This window comes from Apodemus sylvaticus, chromosome 1 (genome assembly GCF_947179515.1).
Source record: "Apodemus sylvaticus chromosome 1, mApoSyl1.1, whole genome shotgun sequence".
Lineage (NCBI taxonomy): Eukaryota > Metazoa > Chordata > Mammalia > Rodentia > Muridae > Apodemus > Apodemus sylvaticus.
In genome coordinates, this window is record NC_067472.1 from 172,177,392 (window position 1) to 172,190,015 (window position 12,624).

At 40.6% G+C, this 12,624-nt stretch overlaps 1 protein-coding gene across 5 annotated transcripts in view; it reads right to left on the minus strand.

Moving 5' to 3' along the window:
- Positions 1-12,624, minus strand: part of LOC127670429 (zinc finger protein 431-like) — a 296,871-nt gene that overhangs the window by 188,095 nt on the left and 96,152 nt on the right. The window lies entirely within an intron of this gene.

Genomic DNA, 12,624 nt, shown 5'->3' on the forward strand with positions numbered 1-12,624 from the left:
CACACTTAAAGCTCCCTCCCTGACACTTCATCCATACTCCACAGCTCTCTATAAATGCCTGACTTCCCCAGCCTTAGAGTGACTTCATTTCAGTCTTGGGGTCCCTGACAACAACCTCCACGTCATCAGGAGTCAAACTTCTCCTAAATGAATGTTTTGCAAGGAAGCAGAATATGATCCCAACCAAACAAGCAGATCTTCATGCCTGGAGGTTTCTTTTCTCTCATTGCAGGGGTCATAAACTGCTTCAAGGGTAATTATACCATGTGTCCTTGCATGCTATAATTGCTGCTGATTTATCACATTTACCATTAACTGGGTCTTGTGGCTTTGATAACTTGGTGTGGCACTTTGTAAAGATGCGTATTTTCAGTTTCCATCCTGATCATTCCTTGCACTCTTTCCTCATTTTGTGGCGATTTGGACTGGGAAACTTCTTTCAGCATCAAGTGTAAGTTTCTGATGCTATCAGTCTTATTGCTTATAGGTCAACAGGGCTGAAGTGATAAACTTTGGATCAGCTATTCACAACTTACTACTTTGACGTGGTCATGGCCCCTAAGAGGGATAAACCTGGCTGTTTATCCACAAGCTCCAACTTTGATGACAGCCTGATAACTATGTCTAGGTTCTGTCATGGAGGATATAATGCCACATTCTGATCTCCACTGGAACCTGTCATGCATTTGGTACATGGTGGCAAAACTTTAAATACCTTAATTAAATTGATTTTAATTTAGAAAATAATGTATAAAGAGAAACTTTTTTACACTATGGAATCACACACACACACACACACACACACACACACACACACACACATTTCTGGTGTGCTCTAGAATGCCAGAAGATTGCATCAGATGTCTTGAACCTAGAAATACAATTAGCTCTGAGCTATGTGATACAGGCGCTAGAACCCAAACTTGGGTTCCCAAGAGGCGAAGGACTATTCATCAAATTGTCCACATCTCCAATGTGTCCTTGTGATGCAGAAGATGAAGATGCCCAATTGCTCCTGTGTCCTGTCACTCAAAGGTCATGAAAGTCCCTCTAGACTGTAGAAGGATTCAGTAGATTGAATCTGTCCCTCTGTGAATGGACCCTCCCTCTACATTGCTTACTTTCATGGATAACACAATTCTTTATATGTAAAGTTTTTTGTTTTTGTTTTTGTTTTTTTGGATTTGTTTTTTGTTGTTGTTTTTTTTCCCCCGAGACAGGGTGTTGCTGTATAGCCCTGGCTGTCCTGGAACTCACTCTGTAGACCAGGCCTCAAACTCAGAAATCTGCCTGCCTCTGCCTCCCAGAGTCTGGGATTAGAGGCGTGCACCACCACCACCCAGCTAGATGTAAAGTTTTTAAAAAGGTTTTGTTTGGCTTTGGTGTCTACATCTGTCTGAGTCAGGTGGGTGGAACCTCTCCTAGATTCCTGCCTGCAATCATAACAGACATTAACAGTGCCAGGAATCTGTGTTTACCCATGGCATGGCTTTCAAGTTGGGCCCTTATTGGTTGTCCATTCCCTCAGTCCCTGCTCCATCCCTGAATTTCTTGTAGACAGGATAAGTTTTGGGTTGAAAGATTTATGGGTGGGTTGGTGTCCCTATTGCTTCACCAGGGTTCCTACCTGGCCACAGGAGGCAGGCTCCCCAGGATCCATATCCCCAATGCTGTGAGTCTCATCTAAGGACACCCCCATTGATTCTTGTCTGCCTCCCAGAGTGCTGGGATTACAGGCGTATGCCACCACCTCCCAGCTGAGATATGTTTTTTATATGGCTTAACTTTGACTAAGAGAACAAAAGTATAAAATATTGTTTAAAAAGAAAATAAAAGATTAAAAAAATATAAAAAAAAGTACCATCAATGTTTTGATGAATAGTAATATTTCCTGATATTCAATAATAACTTTTAATTCTCAAATCACTTCATATATTCCCTATAATTGAGTTATTTTCTTTCCTTTGTTAATTTAACTTTTTAAAATGTTGGAGCTGTATTTATTCACTCCTGTTCCATGGTGTGTATATATCTTTAGAGAGAAAGAGATAGATAGATAGATAGATAGATAGATAGATAGATAGATAGATAGATATGTGTGTGTATATGTTGTGTATATACACACACACACATATATGTACATATATATGTATATATATATATATATATAAGTGAGAGGACAACTTACAACTGTCTCTTATCTATTTCCATTATTGAATTCTAGCTATGAAACAAATGGAATTGTTTAGCTGCAAGTAAACTCATTGGCCCTTATTTAGTTTTAAATTTATTTATGTATTTATTTATTTAGGAGGTTTTTTGTTTTTTTGGTTTTTTGGGTTTTTTTTGGTTTTGGGGTTTTTGGGGTTTTTTGTTGTTGTTGTTTTGTTTTTTGGTTTTTTCAAGACAGGGTTTCTCTGTGTAGCCCTGGCTGTCCTAGAACTCACTCTGTAGACCAGGCTGGCCTCGAACTCAGAAATCTACCTGTCTCTGCCTCTCAAGTGCTGGGATTAAAGGTATGTGCCACCACTGCCCTGCTAGTTTTAAATTTATTTATGCATATTCCACAGCCCAAATTTAGAAATAAGAGAAAACTGTGTAGGATTACTATGGGTCTCTCGGGATTAAACTGAGGTCATCAGGTTTAGCAGCAACCAACTTTACCCACTGAGACAATTCCCTGGCATTCAGGTCATTCATATTTCATTCAGAGAAAGTGTTATGAACAAGTGTTTACTTCTCAGAATAACCTAACACAATCTAAAACAAAGCGTTACAGGATTTTCATGTGCAAATACAATTTATAATTTAACTTGTCCTGTTTCCCTCCATCCTTAGATGGAAGCATATTTATAATCTGAAGACAATAATTTGCTGATGTAATATTACAACTAATCTTCTTTGAGCATCAGTGAGATGGCTCAGTAGGAAACAGCCATGAAGTGCAAAACTGGCAACCATCGCGATGACCATAGAAAGATGGGCAAAAGTAGACCTCACAATGTTGTCTTCCACTCTCCACATAACTGCCATGGCCTAAAAGCCTGTAATCACATTAAACACACACGGACACACACACACACACACACACAGACACACAGAGACACACACGCCAGATTAACTAATGGGGCGATGGAGAATCATGGAAGGAGCAATAAGACATGCATGTACAGATTACTACTCAATGCAGATTATTCTACGTTATTACATCAGATAGGTGAAAATGTTACTTTGCATACACACATTATATATTTAATTTTTCTTTTTTTTTCTGGTTTTATTTTTATGCTGAGAATGTTGAGTTTATTAGAAAACAGACAATATCACAATCCAAGAGTTAGATCACAATCCAATCAAGAAAGGGGCCCGGAAAGAAGGTCTCTTCTGTGTATGGGTTGAAACAGTCTGAAGCCTAGACCTCTCAAGAAAAAGAAATATATATTCATGTCCTGGGTGGCAGGGCCATCAGCCAGAGATCCTTAGTGGTAAGGTTGGTTGGCTCAGCAGCAGGTGTTGCAGGGGGAGGTCCTGCAGGCTCTGCAACAGAAAGCAGGCTGGCAGCAGGGGGGCCTGCAGCAAGGAGCCTGCACTGAGATGGGCTGGCAGCAGGTGGAGGGCCAGCAGCAGGGCCTGCTGACCATAGCTGTGTAAGAGGTGGGACAGCAGGTGCTGAGGAGACAGCAGCGCTGCTGCAGGGGTCAGAGCAGATGGGGTGGGAGTAGCACCTCGTCGGGGAGAGGGGAGGAGGAAGTAGAGAAGAGTGGGAGCCTGTGGCCAAGGGAGGAAGGAAGGGGCGCAGAGAGCAAATGAGCAGGAACTTGGCCAGGGTGTGTCCGGAGCAGCAACAACTTTGGGAGTCCCAGATCGCGCAGCGGGGAGAATGGTGGCAGTGAGGCGCCGGCCAGCCCAGCCGCCTGCGCCCTGAGCTGGAGAGCAAGGCCAGGCAGGCAGCTGCAAACCCCGGGTTCTTTCTTGGCCGAGCAGCTCGCACCCTGCCGCGGGTGCCCGTGACCCTCTTCCTGTCTGCTTGGTCTCTGGGAGCTCCTGCCACGCCGCATCTCTGTGCTAGGCAACTTTTGCCCCAGGCCATTCGCCTGAGAGGAGGATGCCGTGCACCCTGCGGCTCTCCCTGATGCCTAGGCAGGGTGCAGGCTTGGGATCTTGGAGAGCTGGCTGGTTCTCTCCGGGGCTGAGGAGGAGCCTTCCCTTCCTGTGTAAACAGCAGGCATCTGATGGCCAAGCCCTAGGGCACTGGGGACTTGGGAGGGAAAGCCTCCCTACCTGATGCTGGGGCCTAGCTCTGTGCTCACCTGCACAAAGAGGCCCTTGAGGTCCACGGGGAGTGATGTGGAGGCCAAAGTCATTGAAAAAACCAAAAAACAAAACAACAACAACAAAAAACCCCAAAAACCCCAAAACCAAAAAAAACCCAAAAAACCAAAAAAACAAAAAACCTCCTAAATAAATAAATACATAAATAAATTTAAAACTAAATAAGGGCCAATGAGTTTACTTGCAGCTAAACAATTCCATTTGTTTCATAGCTAGAATTCAATAATGGAAATAGATAAGAGACAGTTGTAAGTTGTCCTCTCACTTATATATATATATATATATATATACATATATATGTACATATATGTGTGTGTGTGTATATACACAACATATACACACACATATCTATCTATCTATCTATCTATCTATCTATCTATCTATCTCTTTCTCTCTAAAGATATATACACACCATGGAACAGGAGTGAATAAATACAGCTCCAACATTTTTTGGTTTATTCATCAATAAACTTAATCTTGATTTTTAACTTAATATATTTTATCTCTATGGATTGCCTTTTTTGTTTGTTTGTTTTTGTTGTTGTTTTGTTTTGTTTCTTTGAGACAGGGTTTCTCTGTGTACCCTGGCTGTCCTGGAACTCACTCTGTAGACCAGGCTGGTCTCAAACTCAGAAATCTGCCTGCCTCTGCCTCCCAAATGCTGGGATTAAAGGCGTGTGCCACCACCACTGCCCAACACCATTTTAATTTTTTAAACTCCTGTGGAACCTTTTTGATTGGAACTAAATTTTTGATGTTATTATATGCTCCAGATTGGATTCATTGAAGGTTTTCTGTTTTGGTTTAAAGTTTTGGTTTTTTTAACCTCTACTTTATAGTCTCTAATCTAGTACCTAGTTTTTACTCTCTTTGTTGTAACTCAACAGACCCCTCAGGGTCTGAGCTCAGGTGCACAACCCCTCAGGACACAGCTTGATGATAGATTGATGCAAGAGCAAGAGGTTTATTGTTCCACATACTGGGGTTACTCAGCCATGCCACCCAGGCAGAGTGAACCCCAACAAGGAAAGCATATGTCGTGTATACCCTATTTGCAAGGGGGGTCGATTACTATGAGTAATATATTTTAAATGTACAGGTCAAGAGGGAACCATGGTAGTAAGATTGTTGACAGTTTGTGGTTTTACCCAGGACTCAGTAGCAGGAGGGGCAGGAGAGTGATTCAGGGAACTGTTACTTTTATTTTGTCTTGTCTTGGTCAGAAGGGTCTGAACAGCTTGGTCACTTTGTTCCTTAAAAACTTTGTTTCTACATTCTTAGAGCCTTGTTGATAGGTTCTCAGAAAACTCTGTTCTCTAGGGGCCACCAGCAAGGGTCAGAGCAGCAGCTGCCACTGCCAGCTCCCCAGCTGGGCAGGCAGATCCAGGCATTCCTTAAAGGGGAAGCTACAGATAAAAGCTTTCTCCAGCTCACCATGGAGAGGTGCTGCTACTGGGGAAGGAACCCTGCTTGCCATATCTTCTCTTTTCAAGTCTGTCTTAATCTGATCTCTTCCAAAAAGGATAAACGAAACTGAAACCATTGAAATAATAGCCATTTCTATGCTATTATTATGGCTGCAAAAGACAGTCTTCTTCTCACTTGCTGTGAATTAAGATGTAGAACTTTTGGCTCCTCCACCACCATGTCTGCCTGGACACTACCTTGCTTCCCCCATGGTGATAATCGACTGAAGTTCTGAAAGTGTAAGGCAGTTCCTATTAAATCTTGTTCTTTTAAAAAGATTGCATTCACCATTGTGTCTCTTCACAGCAATGGAAACCCTAACTAAGACAACTTCTACCCAGATCAACATCAATTTACTTCTAGGCTCTCTGTCCTGTAGAAGACTGTCACAGTGTGAATGATGCTCCAAAGGCACAGGATTAAATATACAGTGCTATCTGTTACAGATTCAATATGTGTTATACATTTTAGTGTACTTAATAGATGAAGGAAATCTAGAGCTCTCAAAGAGACCCAATAAAGGGAATTATAGATGTTAAGGGCTAGGTGACACTTTTTATGTCTTTTCCTGTTAAAACTATTAAACTGTCTATCCATAGATAGTTCCCTATGGCATTTTTCATTTCTTGTGTTCCAAGTTAAAAGTCAACCATAATAGACTTGTTCATTCTCAGTAATCTTGTGATTTACACATCATACTTTCTCGCCACTGTTTCATGGTATGTTCTGTAAACTGGTTGATAGTTAACTCAATTATTAAATGCAAAAATGTCTGTTTTTGTAATCATTTGCTCCGTACTTCAGTCTTGAGTTAGAATATAAACAGGCTCCCCTGCATTTAATCAGGAATATTTCTTCATTCTAATTCAGAAGAGACTGAAAGTTTGGCCAGGTTGTAAAATAAAATTTGATAGTATACTTCAATGGTTGCTCCTGGTTTTAGGTACTGGAACAATATTTACTTAAATAACTTAATTCCATTTGAGATGGATTTGTACTATGGAAGGGACTATGTAGGCCAGCATGGCCTCAAATTCAAGGATATGAATTTGCTTCCAAAGTCCTGGAATTAATAGCATGTGCTACCATCCTTAGCAATATTCATTTTTGAAATTGATCTCATGGGCATGGATGGCAAACACATGAAATGACCTTTAGATGGAACGTGTAGTTGCAATTCTTCAATGCTCCTTTTTTTTCTATGTGGTTTACATTTGTTCTTATTTTCCATAGTGTGTGTATGTGTGTGTGTGTGTGTGTGTGTATGTGTGTGTGTGTGTGTGTGTATGTACTATGGAACACCTTTCTGAAACTCACAGTTATCTTTCTGCCTCTTGGCCCTCAGTGCTGGGATTAAAGAAATACTCTACCATACCCAGCTTGAGAAATAAGTTTTATGGTGTAAGTTGTCTATATATATTTTTTTTACAAAAATAAATTTACTCATTATATTTTGTGTATGAGTGTTTGCCTACATGGGCATCTTTGTACTCCACTCATGACTGTTGGCCAGGAAGACCAGGCGATGTTGTAAGAATTCCTGAAGCTGGAGTTACACATAGTAATATGTGGCCTTATATACTGGGAATGAAGAAACCTGGGTGCTCTAGAAGAAATTTCAATTCTCTAAACCTTTGAGGTATTTTCCACCCCAAGTTTTCTATTCTTGATAATGTTTCTCATCCAAGGTGTTCTAGGTCACCGGGGCCAGAGTTGGGTTAAGTAGGCCCTGCAGATATGAGACAGGAAAGTGAACCACACTAAGACATGAGAATGAAATGTAGGTGCAGACTGACTTTGTCAACCTGGATCAGAATTCAGGGAGTGAAATATCACGTGGTTCATTGTCAGCATATTTAGAACATAATACAATTTGGAAAAAAGTACTATGGCAAAACTCAGTTCAATCAGTTCAATTCCAAAACCACAATAAAGCTTAATATGTGGCTACATAGAAACCCTTTTACAAAGTACATGAATACATGTGACTATGATGGTAGGTTCTATAGATAAAATGCCTGGAATCTAATGTGGTTTCTGACTAATACCAGAGATGTCATCAGGCCATAAAGGACACGTGACATCTCCCCTAATGATTGGTAACAGCTTAGGAAGGAAAGAGTTTTAAGACAGTCATTTTGGAGAATTTGGTAAGGTATGCCTCTGTAGCAAAAGTTATGTGAGGTCTGACTACACGGAGAGCAAAAAGGTCACTGGGTCATTAAGAAAATCCTCTTCCAGCCTTTTAGGTTGAATGCAGGTATTTTACTTTCTTCATTGAGTGCAGGCCTCTGTACATACAAGCGTCCTAGATTCCCAGGTGATCTGAGGGTACAAGGACCTTTGTGCCCCAACATCCTTTTCTTCATTAAAGTGTGAAGCTCTCTTGCAAGTGGGAGAAGTAGCTGAAGGGCCCAAGTGTGGATGCCTCAATTCCACTAGGGAGGGAAAAGAAAGCAATCATGGTGGGGGAGGGGTCAGAGGGAAGGAGTGGCTTGGGTGGGAGAGGGGACAAGGAGGGGAAGTAGAGCACATGATCAGGTATGGGGGGAGGGGAAACAGGACTGAAGTACTGAGGACCACTAGATGGTGCTGGCCTAAGTGGCAGTCTGTATGTAGAAAAATGAAAATAGATCCGTATTTATCTATTACATTGCACAATATGGAGAAAGAGGAACACTCCTCCACTGCGGGTGGGAATGCAAGTTGCTACAATCACTCTGGAAATCAATCTGGCTGTTCCTCAGAAAGTTTGGCATAACACTTCCAGAGGACCCTGCAGTACCCCTTCTGGGCATATACCCAGAGAATTCCCCAGGACAAAATAAGGACACATGCTCCACTATGTTCAGAGCAGCCCTATTTGTAATAGCCAGAAGCTGGAAAGAACCCAGATGTCCCTCAATGGAGGAACGGATACAGAAAATGTAGTATATTTACACAATGGGATACTACCCAGCAATTAAAAACAATGAATTCATGAAATTCTTAGGCAAATGATTGAATCTGGAAAATATCCTCCTAAGTGAGGTAACTCAATCACAAAGAACACACGTGGAATACAGTCACTGATAAGTGGATATTAGCTCAGAAACTCTGAATATACAAGACACAATTCACATATCAAATGACTCCCAAGAAGGAGGAAAGAGAAGTCCTGGTCCTGAAAATGCTTGTTCCAACATTATAGAGGAATACCAGGACAGAGAAGTAGGAGGAAGTTGATAGGAGAATGGGCAGAGGGAGGAGGGCTTAGGTAACTTATGGGGAGCAGGGAACCAGAAAAGGGAAAATAATTTTGAATGTAAACAAAGAATATTGAAAATAAAAAATTATATAAAAAAATGATTCATCCATATACTTCTCTGCCTCTAGCACTACTCCTGGTAGCAACTTCTCTATTAGTCAGGATTCTTTGGAGTCATAGAACTTATAGGTAGTATCTATATAGTAGTATCATTAGAGTAGGAGGATTTGTTGGTGACTTACAGTGTGTAATTGAACTCCAAACAATGGTCAGCAGCAGATGGGAATGGAAATTCAAGGATCTAGCAGTTGCTCAGTCCCACAAGGCAAGCAGGCAAAGAAGAGGAGAGGGAATCTTCTTTCTGCAATTGTCCTTATGTATGTCCCCAGCAGAAAGTGTGGCCCAGATTAAAGGTGTGTACCACCATGCCTGGAACTGGGATTTGCTTTATCCCAGATGGTCCCCAGCAGAAAGTGTGGCCCAGATTAAAGGTGTGTTCCACCATGCCTGGAACTGGGACTTGCTTTATCCCAGATGACCTTGAACTCCGGTACATTGGTACATTAATCATTCTGGAATTTACAGCCACTCTACCTGAAGATCTCCATGCCAAGATCCAAGGAAGAAACTCATATCTCTCAGCCTCCAAATTAGGATCACAGGTGAGCCTTCCAATTCCGGGTTGTATTTCATTCCAGATATAGTCATGTTGGCAACAAGGAATGGCCACTACAAATGTATGGTATCAACACACAGCAGAATTTTGTCAATCTGTGAAGGGAAATGAAATATTCAAATTTGCAGTAACCTGATGGACTTAAAATGATTTGAGTGTGTATGTTAAAATTTTCATTTTTCTACTTTAATTGTTTTTTAATTGCTCATTTTACATCCAGCTCATTGCTTCCTTCTAGCCACCCTCTTCTCAAAGCCTTCTTCTATCTCTTGTCCTCTTCTATGAGAAGGAGTCCCTGAAGATGTGGATAGTCCCTGGATATCCACATCTCTGCAAGGCTAGGTGCTTCCTGTCCCACTGAGTCCAGTCAAGACAGCCCAGTAAGAACATTTCCCAAATGTAGGCAACATTTTTTGTATAGCCCCTATTACAGTTGCTTGAAACACATGTGAAGAACAATCTAATGATTTGATACATATGTGCAGAGTGGCCTAGGTCTAGCTTGTATATGTACTTTGGTTAGTGTTTCAGACTCTGAGATCCCAGGCAGACTTGAAGAACATTCTGTCTCATACAAGGATGTGAATCACAATGTTCATACATATTTAAATGCAAGAAAACATAGGTATGGTCTATGAAACCAGAGATGAGGTCAAACAGGTAGAAGAGAGAGTTGTTGTGGAATCAATGAGTTTGACTAGGACAAATGTGCCACTGAAGAGAAATGATGTTATTTGATCATTGCTACCCAATTTAATTTGTCAAAAAAGCAACTTGCTATGATTGCTAATTTGAGGGAGAAATGTGGGCCTTGAGGATTGAATGAAGCTATTACTGGTAGAGAAAGATAAAGAAGGAAGGAGAATTAATTGGAGGAGGCTGCCACAGAAAGGATGGAATATGAAGGCTTAGAATAGAGAAACAGCAAGTTACAAGAGACTTGATTGTTGGGGAATAAGTTAGAGTACCTCAAAATCAGCCCTAAGTGGGCAGGAGTTTGTAAATAAAACAGCTAGATTGGGATTCTTTTATATGGGAAAGTAAGGATTGTGGATTCTTTCCAACAACAACAACAAAACAACACAGATATAAATCATGACATCTGCCTTCAAATTGGTAGGGATTCCAGGACAGCCTTACTACTTTTAGCATATTTTTGTTGTTGTTCTGGGCAGTGTTGGTGGTGGTGGTGCTTGTGTTGGTCATGGTGGTTTAGCTTGTTTTTGGGATACCTTTGTAAGCCTGGCTATTGTTTAACGATATTTGAAATCCAGGTTGGCCTTACACTAATAGAAAATCTCCAGCCTGTTTTCTGACCCCAGATTAAGGGTGTGGAAGGGATTAAAGCCACTAAACTCCTTCAAGTAATCTAATTGCTAAATTGAACTGTGTCTTTTGAAATATACATGCAGGAGAAAATAGTAAACAACAGTAAAATGTTTGTTTTCAAGAAAAAACACTTTCATCTGAATCCCTCTTCCTGTTAGTATTGCATTAATTTATTAATATACGAAACATCCCCAATAGCAATTACAATAAATCATAGTTAAGTCAATCCTTGTTGTATCAAATGGATAATGTATTTGGAGAATATGTAGTACTTTCTTTGTAATGTGCCAATTTTTTCCTTAAGGCAAAGGGCAACTTGAGGTATAAACATTCAACATTTTTGGTTTTTTGAACTTAAAAGAATTCAGATTTTAGAAGTTATAATCACTAAGTTTCCAGACTATTTGGAATAGCTGATGGCAATTAAGTTTCTAGTTTTGTACTGAAGTTCAACAAAACTCTGATATAGGACCTCTGATTTCGGGAATATAGTGAAACAAAGCTAGGGCTGAGTTAGGATTCCTTATGTGATTCAACCAGCAGGAAAAGCTGTCTTTCCCCTATTTTGTTTGTTTGCTTGTATTTTTGATGCCCTATTTTGGAATTAACTGTTCCCGTTAGTCAGACTGACCTTGGATATCCTGGGCTAACAGTCAGTGCTGGGACTAAGGACTCTCCTAACTCTGCTTCTATTACATTAGGTACTATGCATAAGATGGTAAACTGCCCCACCCAGGCACAGGAGTTCGGCTTGAATCAAGTTGTCCAATCAACCATCACCAGTAACTGGCTCACTGAAGCCAGGCACTATAAAAGGAAACCAATTCTAACAGAACCTCAGATGAAGCAGAGCCAAGGCAGAGCTGCACACTGCCGGCCAGGGCTTCCTGGAATCACCCTTGAAGTTCACTGGAGAAAAAGGTAATGCTGAGGAATAGGTAGGCTTCACATCTTAGTGGTCTGGAGTATGTTGGAGTACATGCTTTCAGCACGGGACACCAGCAAAGAATGTGTATTATTATTTGTGGATTTGGGAGAGTCTTCAGTACAATTATTGGTAGGTCTCAGTAGTTGAGAATTGTCTTTTGGATGCTTTGCTGATCAAGTGGTTTATTTTTGTAAACTCTCAAGGAAGCTCTATGTTGGTTAGGTATGAGCATGGATATTCATTTGTTTCTCAGTGAATTCAATATTACTGCTGATTCATTTTAATTTTTTATGAAAGTATTATTCTCTGGTATTTTAGAATGAGACACCAGGGTGAAACTTAAAATTTGAGGAAGGGCAAAATAACTCCACATTTTCCAAAGGGGGGACAGATAGCATTGCCGTGTTCTAATGATCTCATGACAGGTCTGTCCATCAAGACACAGGACATTTTGCTATTGAGTCACATTTTTTCTACTTCTTTTCAGGTATTTTGTCCATTTCCTCTTTACAGCCAGCATGTTTGCAGGAGTATAATGAAATATTTACTGTCTGGAACTGATAAAACCATCTGGGACAAAAATCTCAACTGGTATTGTTTCTTATTCTTAACATTAATTGTTTCTTTCTTCATTTTTTTTTAAAT